This window comes from Pelodiscus sinensis, chromosome 18 (genome assembly GCF_052426305.1).
Source record: "Pelodiscus sinensis isolate ZL-2025 chromosome 18, ASM5242630v1, whole genome shotgun sequence".
Lineage (NCBI taxonomy): Eukaryota > Metazoa > Chordata > Testudines > Trionychidae > Pelodiscus > Pelodiscus sinensis.
In genome coordinates this window covers 28,867,713-28,882,716 of record NC_143069.1, presented here as the reverse complement: position 1 = coordinate 28,882,716, position 15,004 = coordinate 28,867,713, and the positions used below count along the sequence as shown (strand labels likewise).

The following is a 15,004-nucleotide window of genomic DNA, read 5'->3' as shown; positions in this document are numbered from 1 at the left end:
TTAGACGGGTGCTTCTACTAGGGCTGCAGAGTAGAGCTGGACCCAGGATGTGCCAAGCCACAGGCCTCTGCCACTTGAGCTCAGGAAAATGTTCTGTTCACGGCTCTTGTCTGCATCTCCTTTGGGCAGCCCTGGCTGGGCAGGATGCAGCTACTGAACTAGGCCCTGTAGAGCCGCATGCCTCGGTCACTGTCACCTGGCTAGAGGGAGAAGGCTGCTAGTTTCCTGCCTGTTGCCACCTCGGAAACATAATTCTTGTTCCCATCACTGCAGGAGGGCAGAGAGCTGGGCCAGGCTGTCAGGGGTTACATGTACAGCCGGTCCCTGACTTATGAATGAGTTACAGACCAAACACTTAGTCGTAACTCAAAGTGTTAATAAGTTGGACCCCATTCATTTACATATGACCGCACTGTTCGTAAGTGCGGATCGCGTTCATAACTTGGGGGCTGCCTTTACTACCGCTTAATGGGACTTTTGGTCGTAAGTACGAATGATCATAAATCGACCTTTCGTAACTCGGGGACCAGCTGTATCCACCTCATCCTGTTTTTCCTGGTTTATAATTGTCTGGCTCTGCCATTATGGGCCTGTGTGTGTGACCCAGACACTGATGAGTGAGTTGTCTCAGTGCCCTGCTTGTTGCTGGGAGGGAGGCTGCTCTGGGGAAGCCGGCACACAGGGAGCCCTGCAGCATTCTGTGCGCCCCAAACCCAGCCAGTTGCAGGGGGAGTGTCTCTGAGAGAGCCAAGACCCTTCTGCACCAGGGGTTCACACTGCCCTTGCCCCGGCTCCTCTCCTGCTGCCCCATCCCTCCCAGTCACACTGCTCTGAGGTGTCTCCATGCCTCTGAGCTGCTGTTATAGGGAAGGTGAGTGGGGATGAAGCATCTGAACCCTCTAGAGAAGCGTCTACAGGACCTCACTGTGATGGATCCCCACCTCCATGCTTTATGAAATAGACCAGTGATTCCCAACCTTTTTCCCATGGAGGAACCCCTAAAATAAAGTTTCATATCCCGAGGAACCCCTACCTATGAAAACGTTTGCTTGGCTAGAAAAAGTTGACAGCGGGGAGCGCAATTAAGTTATTGCTAAATTATTGTCAAGGAAATTTAGTTGTAAAGAGCTGTTATTTATATACAGCCAATTAGCCCGTCATAAGATGGGATTTTCAGGTCTCTCCTCCACATTGGTCTTCTCTCCTGAGCCTCCGGTCTCTCACTCTGTCTCTCTCTCTCTCGCCTCCTCCTACTGCCTCCCCCTCTCTCTCTCAGCTCTCCTCTTCCTCCTGCCTCTCTCTCTGTCTCTCTCTTTCTCTTCTCCTCCCCCTCCTGCCTCTCCCTTGGGGGACCACAGAGCCCAAACGGTTGCTTGCGCCACTTGCTCCCACACAGCGGAGTGGAAGCCATTACATATTTAGCTAGAAGCCATTTCATATAACAGAAGCCATTTTAAGTTTCTTGTTTCTGCATGTATACTAGAGAGTGAACTGACCTTCACCAATGTGAGAAAAGCCAGAACGATGAGCTGTTGGAAGGCGTTAATGAACTATTTTGAGCTGGAGAGCCTACTCCCTGATACCTGTTTCTTTCTTTGCTGATAGTAGTTTCTCTTTGAAGTTCGCTTTGATTTCTTGCCCTGACGTCAGACTTGTTTGGTTAAGGGTATAAAATACTAGGACTGATTGTGTTGAACAGCCTTACTGGGCCCGGCTCTGCTTTCACCTTTCGCTCACTTTGTGCCTTATTGATCAATAAAGCTTTTATGTTAGCCACCTAAACCAGTGTACACATCTCCCCTTTCATTGTTACAGGGGCTTACCTAATTCTTTGGGGTTTGATCCCATCTGGGGAGAGCTACGTCAGGAGGCTGGGCCCTAAACTGCACTTTCCTTGGACATGAAAAGGTTCAATGTCAGTTCTGCTTCTTAGTGGGGGCAGGAACCTCAGCTCGGGGCCTTGGCTGGGGGAAACCAGCGGAGCTGGCCTAGCAGGACCGGTCGGTGAGGAGCCACAGAGAGCAGGAAGGCACGTGGCAGTGGCAATGTGTGACGACGCGTTGGGGTCCCCCACCTCCTGCACCCCCGAAAGGGCACGAACAGACTCCGCCAGCCGGTAGAACAGAGGGAGTTTATTGCCTCTCCAGAATACAGCACAGCACAGATGTCACCAGGTTACAGGGCAACCCCCCTTGATATGGGGAAGGGGTCTCGGCTTCTAAACCCACCAGCCTGTTGGTGAGGCTGCTTCCTCCATGCTCCCAGACAGAAACTAACTCACTCTCCTCCAGCCCTGCCCCCCAGCCAGGGGCAGCATCCACCTTCCCTTGTTCCTCTCCATGGGGGTTAGCTGGTCGGACCGGTTGAGAGATCCCTTTGCATAATGACCCATCCGTGTCCTACTGGGCTGTGGTACCGGCGGCAGCCAGTGGGGTTACCACAGACCCATAGAAACCAGCAAGTTCCCCCCCACTACGTCACACCATGTCAGAATCCCACGAGGCACCCCCAAGGGGCAGTCTGTGACCACACCCTGTCATACTCACTCTTCTCTGAGGGTATGTCTACACTACCCCCCTAGTTCAAACTAGGGGGCGTAATGTAGTCATACGGAGTTGCAAATGAAGCCTGGGATTTGAATTTCCCGGGCTTCATTTGCATAAAGCCGGCCGGCGCCATTTTTAAATGCCGGCTAGTTCGGACTGCATTCCGTGCGGCTACACGTGGCATGAACTAGCTAGTTTGGATTAGGCTTCCTATCTGAACTAGCTGTACGCCTAGAACGAGGCGTACAGCTAGTTCAGATAGGAAGCCTAATCCGAACTAGCTAGTTCGTGCCGCGTGTAGCCGCGCGGAACGCAGTCCGAACCAGCCGGCATTTAAAAATGGCACCGGCCGGCTTTATGCAAATGAAGCCCGGGAAATTCAAATCCTGGGCTTCATTTGCAACTCTGTATGACTACATTACCCCCCCTAGTTTCGAACTAGGGGGGTAGTGTAGACATACCCTGAGATTCAAACAGCAAGAGCCCTGAGATCTCTGTGTCTATGGAGCTGGGGTCTGGCCATGAGCAAGCATCCCGCCAGGCCCATGTATCCTGCCCCTGATCCATATGTGACTCCAGAACAGCAAATCTCAGCTTTTGTCAAGTGTCACTGGAGATCACAGTGTCCTCCTGGCTGGAGGGGAAAAGCTGTCACGGCCTGTCTCTCCAATGCACATTAACCTCTGAGAAGTTGCAGGGGCCTCATGCAGGATAAAGGCCTTTAAGGCCAGTAGATTCCACAGGTGAGGCCTTAAATGCGGTGGACTCTGGAGGAGGTGAAAGATACATTTCCCAGTGGAAAACAGAGATCAATTTCCATTTGAAACTTTCAACATGAAAATTTTAATTTTGAAAAAAATTGAGAACCTGAAAAGTGGGAAAAACTTTTCAGCTGAAAAGTTCCAAACAATGAAATACTGGGAAGTGAGGATGGAGTGGAAAAGGGCTTGTATTGCAATGAACACTGGAAAACGTCCAAGAAACACACGTACATGCATACACGGAATCATTTAGTCAAAGTCTAGGGCTGATTTTCTGCTCAGAGAATCCCTACCACAAGACTGCACTGGCTTCTCCATTAGTTTGGTCTCCACCTGACCCATCCTCATCATCCAACTCCAGACTCTTCTGCCAATTACACCCAATTATAGAGGAAAACTGCTGAACTGGAATTCATTTATAAATCTGACTCTATCAACTTGGGCTTGAATGAAAACATTAACTGGTTAACACACTACAAAGGCAATTTCCCCTGCCTTTAAAATTTACATTTTCACATTAAAGGTCTGAATGGGACGCGTCCAGCTTGATTCAATTGGCTTCATTAACACTGGTCCCACAATTAGCTAATTTTGCTGTTATGTATACTCTAGATTCTGTTATTTCTACTTCAACTCATCTGAGGAAGTGTGCTTTACCCATGAAAGCTCATGATATAATATATTTGTAAGTCTCTAAGGTGCCACAGAACTGCTTGTTGTTTTTAAAATAATATACATGAATTATAAAATAATCCCATTACTCAGTAAAGTATTGCAGCCAATGGCAGCTGTGGGGCAGTACCTGCATGCAGAGGCAGTGCACAGAGCCCGCTGGCCCCACCTCTCCTAAGAGCAAGGGATATTGCTGCTTCAGGGGCGCTCCCAGAGGTAGGCAACACCCGGTCTTCTCATCCCCTCCCATGCCCCAACTCCTAGCCCTGAGCCCCCACCAGCTCCTGATGTTGCTGGGGTTGGGACAGGCCAACAGATGGGGGAGCAAAAGGGGCAACTGTACAAGGGACCAACAATTAAAAAGAGCCAGGGGCTCCCAGCTTCTGCTACTGCTAATGAGCCAGCATCCAGAGCCCCCAGCCCTTTAAATTGCCATTGGAGCCCCTGGCAGTGCGCTCCCTGTGGTGCTAAGAAATAGCAGTGGTGTGGGGGGAAGGGTGCAGCATGGTCTGGGTGGTGCTGAAGGCTGGATCCCCCAGCCTCTCCCTTCTGGGAGCATGGAGCTGCATCCCCCTCCCACTCCTCCATCCCTTGCCCAGGGCTCTGGCAGCTCTGCCAGCCCACCTGGGTAGGGGGCAGTGGCTGTTGCATGGACAGTCATGGAATCTGTCACCTCTGTAAACTCACATCCTTGATCAGAGGCAGTTCTAATGGATATCTAGGCTGGGAAACACCAGTGGCCTCGCTTCCTGCATAAACCCCTCTGAGGCAGACAACTGAGATTTCCCCCTCCCCAGCCTGGGTGTGATGGCGCGTTGGGGTTTTCCCATCTCCTGCACCCCTGTAATGGCACGGACAGACTCCACCAGCCAGTAGAATAGAGGGAGTTTATTGCTTCTCCAGGATACAGCACAGCACAGATGTAATCTGGTTACAGGGCAGGCCTAGGATGCTTCAGCCCCTCCTTGAAATGGGGGAGACTGGGCCCATAAATCCCAGTCCATTTCTTCCATGAAACCAGCCAGAAACATAACTAACTCACTTCCAGCCCTGCCCCCAGCCAGGGCTCCACTTCCCTTCTTCCCATTGTTCCGCTCCCTGGGAGATAACTGGTTAGACAGGTTCTTAACCCCCTTGCATAATGACTCATCCCCTGCCCTGCTGGGCTGTGCTGCAGCCAGAAGACAGTGGAGGTCACTCACAACCCAAGCCTAGCAACCAATAAGGTACCCACACTACTGGGTCTGACCCTTTTCTCTACCTTGCCCCATGAGGGTGTCCGGGCTTTGCCCTGACATCGCCAGCTGGGCACAGGATTCCTCTGTGCTTCAGGCAATGCTGCTTTTCCTCTCCAGTGTCATATTTTACTCACTGATGTTAATGTCTATAAGTGTAACACTTATTTGCGCTTGGTATTATAATGTTGTTGTGCTGCAGATTTTGTGATGCCAAACAAGCCTGTCCCTGATCTATGAGCCATCATGGCACATTGCTGAAGAAGTTTGTCCTGACATTCAGGCTAAGTAAGGGAACCTTTAAATGTTCTTTATTTAGTTTCAGCTGAAACACTGGGTAGCCATGACCCAAGGACTAGACTGCAGGGTCATGTGGTCCAAGAGGGTCCCTCAGGGTCTTCTTACACATTCTGGGGCAGAGCTGTGTGTGTGTGACACCAGCAGCATAAACACCTCTGAATCAGAAAAATTGATCAGAAATACAGAGACAGCTAGAAGAGCACTTGGAGCAGGGTGCTGAGAAAAAGCTGGGAGAAAGAGAGTGGCACTTTGGGGAGAGTGTTGGCTAGAAAGAGGCTTGGATCCAGGATCAAAAGAAAAGTTCAGCCTAGTGTTTGGCTCCTGTTGCTTTCAGGGACCCCAGACTTTGTAGATGTTATATAAATAAATGGGACTGGTTCAACATACATACCTGACTCTGTCATCCCTCTTCTCTCTTAAAGGAATAAGATATAAGATCCTGGTGGGTCAAAAGTTGAAGAAACTCTGTGCTACAGTCCATGCCATTATTGAGTGCATGGGGACTGCTTCTGGATATCATGTGGCACAGTCCACATGTATGTATTGGTGGCCCTGGAAACTTTTCTCTAGGCAGCCTACGCCATCGGTTCCTCCCCTCTCGAAGGGCGGACCTTCTGGAGGTAGGGATAGTAGAGGAGCCTGTGTCAGCTCTTTGCATGATTTGTTCTTTACAAATCCATGATGGCAATTACCTATCACCTTATTTTCTTCTAGATATTTGCAGATTAATTCCTAATTACTTGCTCCATTATCTTTCCTGGCACAGAAGTTAAACTGACTGGTCTGCAGTTTCCTGGGTTGTTCTTATTTCCCTTTTAAAAGATGGACATTATATTTGCCATTTTCCAGTCTTCTGGAATTTCTCCTGTCTTCCATGATTTTTCAAAGATGATAGCTAAAGGCTCAGACACCTCCTCTATCAGCTCCTTGAATAGTCTAGAATACATTTCATCAGGCCCTGGTGACTTGGAGGCATCTACTTCTGCAAAGTAATTTTTAACTTGTTCTTTTTTTATTTTATCTTCGAAACCTACCCCATTATCACTAGTATTCACTATGTTAGGCATCCCATCAGACTTCTTGGTGAAGACCGAAACAAAGAAGTCATTAAGCATCTCTGCCATTTCCAAGTTTCCTGTTATTATTTCTCCCTTCGCACTGAGCAGTGGACCTGCCCTGTCCTTGGTTTTCCTCTTGTTTCTGATAAAAGCAAGCCGCTTTTGCGGAAAAGCTTGCCAGCTGTCTACACTGGCCACTTGAATTTGTGCAAGAACACTGACGATCTAATGTAAGATTGTCAGTGTTCTTGCACAAATACTATGATGCTCCCACTCAGGGATAAGCCCTCTTGTGCAAGTGCACTGAGTGAAGTGCGGGAAAGTTGTCCCAGCCAGCCCTGGGGAGATATGGAGGGTCCAATGGGACCATCTCACATGAGGATTAGTGCTGAGAAAAATCTCCCAGAAACTCCCCCTTTGCTGGCAGCCCCTTGCCGGACTATTGCACAAAACTTGTGTCACAGTTACGGTCCGGCTGCTCCTCTGTGCCCGCTCTGAGTGACCCCTTGAGCCTTCCCTGCTCTTAGGGTATGTGCTTGTCAGCCTGTGCAACTTGTTCTATGGCCCTGTGGAGCCTTGGCCCCAGGAACATTCCTGACTCAGGGACCAGCTCCAGCAAAGTTGGGGCCTGGTTCTCCACCCTGGCCCTGCCTGTTGCCTCCACATGCACCCCCCTCCCATGTCCTCCCCTCCCCGCTGCCCCATGCATTGCATGGCTCTGCTTGCCACCCCCAGCTGATTTAAAATGGCCGGGGGACTCTGCTGCCACCACCAGCAACACAGCAGGGCTATAGCAGCTTCATCCTGCTTGCTCTGTGCAGCTGCTGGTGCGTCCCTGTGGCCCAGGGGAAGAGGAGGGCTCCATCTCCCACACAAGAATCACTTCCTTCCTCTTTTTTCCAAGGGCTCATGGGAACTGTAGTCTGTGAGACTGGATTGCAGCAAACAGAGTCTTCCCAGAAAATAAGCAGAGGCATCTTTAGTAAGGGGCCTACATAAGGAACAAATGAGAATCACTGGATCAGGTGTCATATGTTTGGAGATGCCCTGTAATAACCTCTGAGCTTTGTTGCTTTCCTGACCTGGGGGGAGGTGTCCCTGCATGACAACAAGGGGTTAATTTGAAAAGTGCCCCCCACACCTTCTGACAAACACTGCAAGGGAGAAAAGACCCTGCAGAGCCAGCTGCTCTGACATCTCCTCTGGCCCCGCTAAGCCACTCAGCATCTGCCCAGGCTCAGGGACACAGGAGCGAACAGAGAACTATTACAGGGACAGATGCCCTGAAGGGAGGGGAGAGGCCTGCCAGGCAGAGTCTGTGGGGCACAGACGGCCCCAGAGGGGAGGGCCTGGGGCAGGACACTTGACTGTGTGAAGCCCTGTTCTCTGGCTGGGCCTGGCACCTGCTGCTGAGCTCAGAGAAGCCTTTGTGTAGGAAGCTGTTGGGGTCACTGCAATCACGGCTGGTCACAGCTCTCAGCAGGTGCTATCAAATCCAGTCAGACCTGAGGGGATTAGCAAGGGCATCAGGTTTTCAGAAAACTTGGTGGCACTGAGAATGCCCAGAGTCCTTCCCCCTCTCCCACTCAAAAATCTTCATCTCTACCTTCTTAAAGCAGGCTCTGGGGAGGAGTTTGGGTGTGGAAAGGGATGTGAAGGACGGGTGGGGTGCGGAAGGGATGTGGGAAGGGACAGGGAAGTGAGTGCAAGCTCTGGGGTGGCGTGGGGGGTGAGGGCAGGGGTGGGAGTGTGATGTTTACCTGGGGCACCCCCCTCTGGCAGCAGCTCCTAGACGGGGTTGCCTCTGGGGTCTCTGTATACTGCCCCCTGTAGGGGACACTGTCCCTAAAGCTCCCACTGGTCATAGGGGCACTCGGGGAGGAGCAGCACATAGTGACGAGCCCTCCTCTTCCCCTGGGCCACAGGGACGCACCAGCAGCTGCACAGAGCAAGCAGGATGAAGCTGCTATAGCCCTGCTGTGTTGCTGGTGGTGGCAGCAGAGTCCCCCGGCCATTTTAAATCAGCTGGGGGTGGCAAGCAGAGCCATGCAATGCATGGGGCAGCGGGGAGGGGAGGACATGGGAGGGGGGTGCATGTGGAGGCAACAGGCAGGGCCAGGGTGGAGAACCAGGCCCCAACTTTGCTGGAGCTGGTCCCTGAGTCAGGAATGTTCCTGGGGCCAAGGCTCCACAGGGCCATAGAACAAGTTGCACAGGCTGACAAGCACATACCCTAAGAGCAGGGAAGGCTCATGCATACACATAAATGCCCACATACCTGCCACTCCATCCCCCTCAAGGCATCCAGAGTCCCACCTGCACTGGGAACCCTACTGCCAGCTGTTGCCAGGGTGGAAATAGCTGGGTTGGGTGGTGTCTGCACCAGGAGAAAACTGTCTCACATCATAACACCTGCCTCCATGTGCTACAGGGAGGTGAATTGCCCAGGGCACCAAGGCTGCCTGGTCTGCACTGGGATCTGACAGTGAGAGCAAGGCCTGGCCCAGCCAGCTCATCACACTCACCTTTTACTTAGCACAGACCCAGCATTTGTGGGCAGTGCTAGTGGGGCTCCCTGCCCCTTGTTTACTGCTGGGTCCCATCACACCCTGCAATAAAATGAGAGCCAGGCCCTAGGGTTTAAATGCAGCACCTCTAGCAGTGAAGCCAGACATGGTGCATGGGGGCCCTGGGGTCACATATTATAGCTTCACAGTAGCCACATGCTCGAGACATACATTTTATTTGTTTTAAAGCAAAGCTGAGATTCACCCTCAATCCCAGGTCCCCAGGAGTTGGGGCTTTAGAGGAACAGCAAATACCAGGAGACTTGGCAATGCTGCAGCTGGCAGCCTGTTCCCCTCCTGCACCCTGTCTCCTCTCACCTGGCCACCACTACAATTCCCAACAGCATCTGAACTTCCCCATGTCCTTGTTCCATGAGATGCTCCTGCAGCATTGTCCCTGCCCCCTGTGAGCCCAGCCAGCCCTGGCAGAGCCCAGAGGAGGCTGGGAGTGGGTTCTGCTCTTGGGGTGCTGCTCAGTGCCTGAGGCTGGCAGGAGCAGTGTGTGTGTGTCTGCGATGGGAGTGAGTCAGGGCCACTGCAACACCCTTCTCCTCCTCATCCCGACCGGTGTGTGTGGAAAGTCCCCCATGTCACAGACACGCTAACACAACCCCCCCCCCAATGAGCACAGTCCGATGTATGTGGAGTTCAGTTCTAAGTGTTACAAGTCAGTGCGGGGGATGGGGGCTTCTTTTGAGCTCAGGGAAGAGAAAACATCAGAACATCCTCATGTCTCTGCTTTCCCTTTTGGGGAGATTCCTTCCCAGGTGCTGCAATTTGGGGCTGATTCCTCCCTCATGGTTGCTGGAGAATTGGCTTAGAGAGCCCCCGTGGAGTTGAGTTTTGCGGGCATTTCTCTGCATGGCTCCCTTTGCTCGTGGCAGGGCTTAGCAGGGGCTTCAGATCTGGGGGTTTGGGAGTTTCCTTTCCCCCTCTTCTGGCTGGGGTGCATTTCCAGCTGTGGCTGTTCCTGCTCTGCTTGATCCACCTTCTCTGCTTAGGCTGGTGGCAGCACCTTTGAGGTGTTTTCTCTTCCAGATGCCCTGAGCTGTTTTTCCCACTTGCTTGTTTCCAGGGACACGGGAAGACACAGGCACTGGGGCTGTTTCTCCTGTGGCAGGTGGCCCTGTGTTGTTTCCTGCTCCTGCCACCTTGCTGGCAGCAGGGGCTCTGGGAAATCCCTGACTAAAAGATATTGAATTTCTAGGGAAATTGCTGTCGCTGGGGAGGGCAGATTCTTAGGGGTTTTCCCTGTGCCCCTCTTGCAGTGCGACCAGGGCTGAGGAATGGGAACAATCTCTCAGAACTTCCCACAGGAATCTCCAGGATAAGAGACATTGAACTGACATTGTAAAATGAGAGACTCCCCCGTTCTAGATCCAGAAACACCCCAACCACTGTCGGCTTCACAGCCCAGCTCTGGATCACAGTGTTGGCCTCACTGGGGTGATACCGACCTGATAATCTCTTCAGAGCCCAGAATCCCTCCTCAAGGACTCTCACCAGCCTCCCCGGTATCAGTCTGCTCCTCACAGACTCACTCAGCACCCCCAGCTCCCAGTACAGGCTGTCCCCTACCTCCACCTCCCAGTACCACCTGAAAACCCCACCCTCCCCACCATGATCCCTCCTGACCACACATCCCTCCCTCCCCACAGCAACAAAGGGCATATAGGAGCCAAGTGGCCTAGTGGACGAGGGTTTGTGCCAGACTGTTCTGCCATCCTCAGATATGGTGAGTTCAGGGTGTTTGCACTCTGGATCCAGGGTGACGGGAACTGGGGAGAAAAACCAAATTAATTCCATTAGCCACAGGTCACCCGAGGTATGTCTACACTAGCTTTTTAGTTCGAGCTAGGTAGGCAGATGAGGGCAACCGGGGTTGCAAATGAAGCCCGGGATTTAAATATCCCGGGCTTCATTTGCACGTTCCTGGGTGCCGCCATTTTTAAATCCCCCTTAGTCCGAGCTAACTGCCCGTGGCTAGACACGGCAGTTAAATGTTAATTCGAACTAACTCCTTAATTCAAATTAACTGTTATCCTCATGTAATGAGGAGTAACAGTTAATTCGAACTAAGAAGTTAGTTCAAATTAACATTTAACTGCCGCGTCTAGCCACGGGCAGTTAGCTCGGACTAAGGGGGATTTAAAAATGGCGGCACCCAGGAACGTGCAAATGAAGCCCGGGATATTTAAATCCCGGGCTTCATTTGCAACCCCGGTTGCCCTCATCTGCCTACCTAGCTCGAACTAATGAGCTAGTGTAGACAGACCCCAGAGACCCAGGGATCCTCCAGAGAGTGGTTCCAACTAGGAGGTTTGGGGGGCAGGGGAGAGCTTGGCTCATCCAACCACTCCCTGCCACAAATGCTCCGTGAGCCTCGCTGAGCATCTCTGCCTGGAAATGAAGTTTTTCTGCCCAGTATCCTTGGCATGTTCAAATCCTGATGCCAGTCAGACAGATCTGTCAGCTCACTCAGGGGCCAGAGAGGGAGGGAAGGGCTGCTCAGACTGTCACAATGCCTGGACAGATCTGTGTAAATAGCTCGAACTTGGTGGCGGTTGGAGATGCCCAGGGCTGTGAGCAAGCCTTGAGGGACAGAGAGGCAAGGCCAGGGCACTGAGCAGAGACAGACCTGGGCTGAATGGGCAGGAGGGGGTCAGAGAAGGCGCTAAGGGTCAGACTCTGGCATAGTGTGACTGACCCTGCCAGCCTGGATCTGGCTGCGGGTTCTAGGATGTTCTGGGGCTGGGCCTGGCCCCTGAATGGGGGGGAGCTGGAGCAGCTGGAGCAGGGCCTTGGGCTCCTTGCTTCTCTCACTCCCCCTGCCCAGGGTCTGTCCCTGCGAAGAGTTAAGGCTGCAGGGGGCTATATAGGGTGCGTACGGGGTGAAGACTCTGCAGGCTGTGGGGGAAGGGCTGAGTGGGGCTATCGGGAGAGCTGATGGAGTGGGAATGATCATTGCTGAGGGCCAGCGGGAGATGGGGGCAGCAGGACATAGCAAGGAGGGCTGCAATGGAGTTGCCTGGGGTAAGACTTACAGCTCAGGGCAGCATGTTGGGGAACCAGAAACAACATCTAGCCCCTGCTCTGTAGCCATCACCTGCCCTTCCCCACTTGTCCCATGGGGACCCCACACCTCTGACAGCCCAGCTATGTAACCCCGACCCCACTAACCCCAGCACAGGGGCTGCTCAGCCCCTCCCAGCCCCACTCACCCATGTGGCTCCGAGCCTGCCTGAAACCTGCAAGGGAAGAGGAACAAACACGGTGAGGGGCCCAGCAAATGTGGGGACTTGCTCTGCCAGGAGCTGTTGTTCTGGGGGAGGGAGAATGGGCAGGTAGAAAGGAACCAAGCAATTGAAATGTGACATGAGAACATGTCCCCTTACCTAGCTCTGTGGCTGCCATGTCTGAAATGGAAAGAGGCAAAGTTATTTCCTGTCACTTCAGCAGACAGCTCAGTCCTGGTGCTGCTCTGTGATCATGGGATCGCCAAAATTTACTCACATTTCATGGGGCTTTCATTGCTGAAGGAGAAATGATCCAGGTTTGTGATACAAGAGTCAGACCCTGTCACCCAGAGACCAGAGATCTCTGCTACTAGCGACCTGCTCTCTGGGATGCCTTTAGATTGTCTTAATAGTCTCAGGGACCAGAGCAAATGTTGCTCTCAGTGGCACTGCTGTTAATCTACATCAACTCCATGTGGTTCCCTGAACTGAAACTGGATTTACACCAGGATCACTCAAAGGGGACATACAGGCCTGTAAGAAGCTGCTGTTTGCCTGTGGTGGTGCCCAGTACACTCCAGGGTTTCAAAAGGACACTGGCAGGGTTTTCAAAACATCAAACTTTGTTGGCAGATGCACGTCTGGGTCTACACAGCTCTCATGTTCTCCACCCTGACATCTGAGTGGGACAGTGTGGGAGGTGGGGCCCATCAGAAGGCACCGCACAGATCCCACACAAAGAATTGTGGGATTTGGAAGCTCTGTTCAGTCAAGGCACAGGCCTAGACCATGAGGGGAATAAAACAGGACAGGAGTGAGGAGCTGAGGACTGAGCTAGCAGGGGAGCTGTGGGTGGGGACTAAAGGATGCAACAGAGCTGGAGCTGGGGCACAAAAGCCCAAGGCTGGGGCATTGGGGGCTGCAGGCAGTGGAAGTATTTGTTCCCTGGGGACCCCCACATAGCTGGCTACCACCTACTAATGTCCTGGCATGTGTGGTGTAAGCAAGGGTACACTGTTCACGGGACACCATTCAGAGCCCAGGGCAGCACTGAGCCAGACAGAGCAGCTGACACCTGATGGAACAGATCTGGCTGGGGGGAGAGGGGAGGCTCACTGCTTTTGGGCTCCCTGCAATTGTGCTGTTTGCGGGTGTCCACCATCATCATGAGCCACAGGGCAGGACTGAGGTCTCCAGAAGAGTTGTGGGGATGGGGATCTCAGGGCAGGGGAAGAGGGGCTGTGTGTGGGCCCTGCAAGGGAACAGCACAGCTGCAAGGGTGCAGGGAGTGCCCGGCCCTGGGACAGCAAGGATTGTGCAGGTCAGAACTGAGAAATACCCACAGAATTGCCTGGAGGGAATTTCCCCAGGCATAGATTAATCCTCACTAGTCCATGGGCACCAATCGCTGCCAGTCAGGATGACTCTGAAATGTGAGCCAAGAACTCGCTAGTGTTGGGATATTTCCAGACCAGGGGGAGATGCTTGTTAAGGTGATTGACGTCTGTGCTTTGCATGTGGTGAGCTCTTGTCTCTCTTAGCATCATGAAACCACTGGCCCCCATTTACTATAGGGATTGTTCACATACCTGATTGCAGGGGCTTCTCATGTTGGGCAGTCTCTGAAATAGGGAGGAGAAAAGGGTTAGATGCAGAGATGCAATGTGTGATGCCATGTGCCTCACAAAAACTGGGGTTAGTTACAGACACTCTGGCCCCAGTCCCAGCCCCTGGGTAGGGGCCAGCAGTTTTGACAGAAGTGGCATGGGAAGTTAGTCATTAATATTCTGTTCTTACTGGTGGCCCCGGATGTTCCCCATACCACAATCATCCATTGTGGCCTGTGATGTCTGTGCCTATGAGAAGATGAGATACACCCTGTGGTCTCCTCCAGTCACTGGGTGCCCTGTCTCAGCCCCAGGCAGCTGTCATTGCCGACTTGTCTGTAGAATTACCCCGCCCATAACATTTATTCCAGCAGTGACAGGTGCTGTCCACTTTCCCAAAATGGTGACCTTGATCTACAGCACAGCAAACCCTCTACTGAAGGAAGGGCCATTTCTGTATAAACCCTGCACTCTGCCTCCACATCCTCCCACAACACCCACCTCTGACCAGGGGTCTCAGCTTAGGGCCCGAGTCTCCTGTCAGTCTTTGTGCCTGGTGGGAATCCACACGTGTTTCCTCTCCATTTACTGTCTGAAGACCAGCAGCCAAAAGGGAAGGGCCCCAAGGCAGCAGCTGCCATGTTATTACAAGAACCACCAGCAGAGCCGGCCCATCCATTGGATGGCTCAGGGCATCCAAACCAGCTCAGAGCCATGGGCCCCATACACTAGGGATCCCACCTGTCCTATGGAAGCCTGAGAGATGGCTGGGAGCAAATTTGCAGGGCAGCTGAAAGAGTAAGATCACCCTGCACTTACCACAGCAACAGGATCCGATGGGACCCAGCAGCCTGTTTCACTCCCCCACCCATCTCCCATCCCGCTGTGCTCTGCTTCTCCATAGCAGTGGCAAGTGGAGCCATCTGACCACATCATGTCCCCCCCTGCATCTAGGGAGCACAGGGGTGCAACTGGAGCTGGGATGCTCCAGTTGTAGCCACTGCAGTGAGTTTGGTGGCCGA

General features: G+C 52.6%; 1 pseudogene across 1 annotated transcript in view; it reads right to left on the bottom strand.

The window, feature by feature from the left end:
- Positions 1–8,844: 8,844 nt before the first annotated feature.
- LOC149523349 (butyrophilin subfamily 2 member A1-like) overlaps positions 8,845–15,004 on the bottom strand; it is a 55,627-nt pseudogene continuing 49,467 nt past the window's right edge. Inside the window, exons 26-29 of the transcript XR_016347162.1 lie at positions 13,965–13,997; positions 12,535–12,555; positions 12,361–12,387; positions 8,845–10,917 (exon numbers count right to left, since the gene is read on the bottom strand). The product of XR_016347162.1 is annotated as a butyrophilin subfamily 2 member A1-like (transcript). The remainder of the gene's footprint in view (positions 10,918–12,360; positions 12,388–12,534; positions 12,556–13,964; positions 13,998–15,004) is intronic.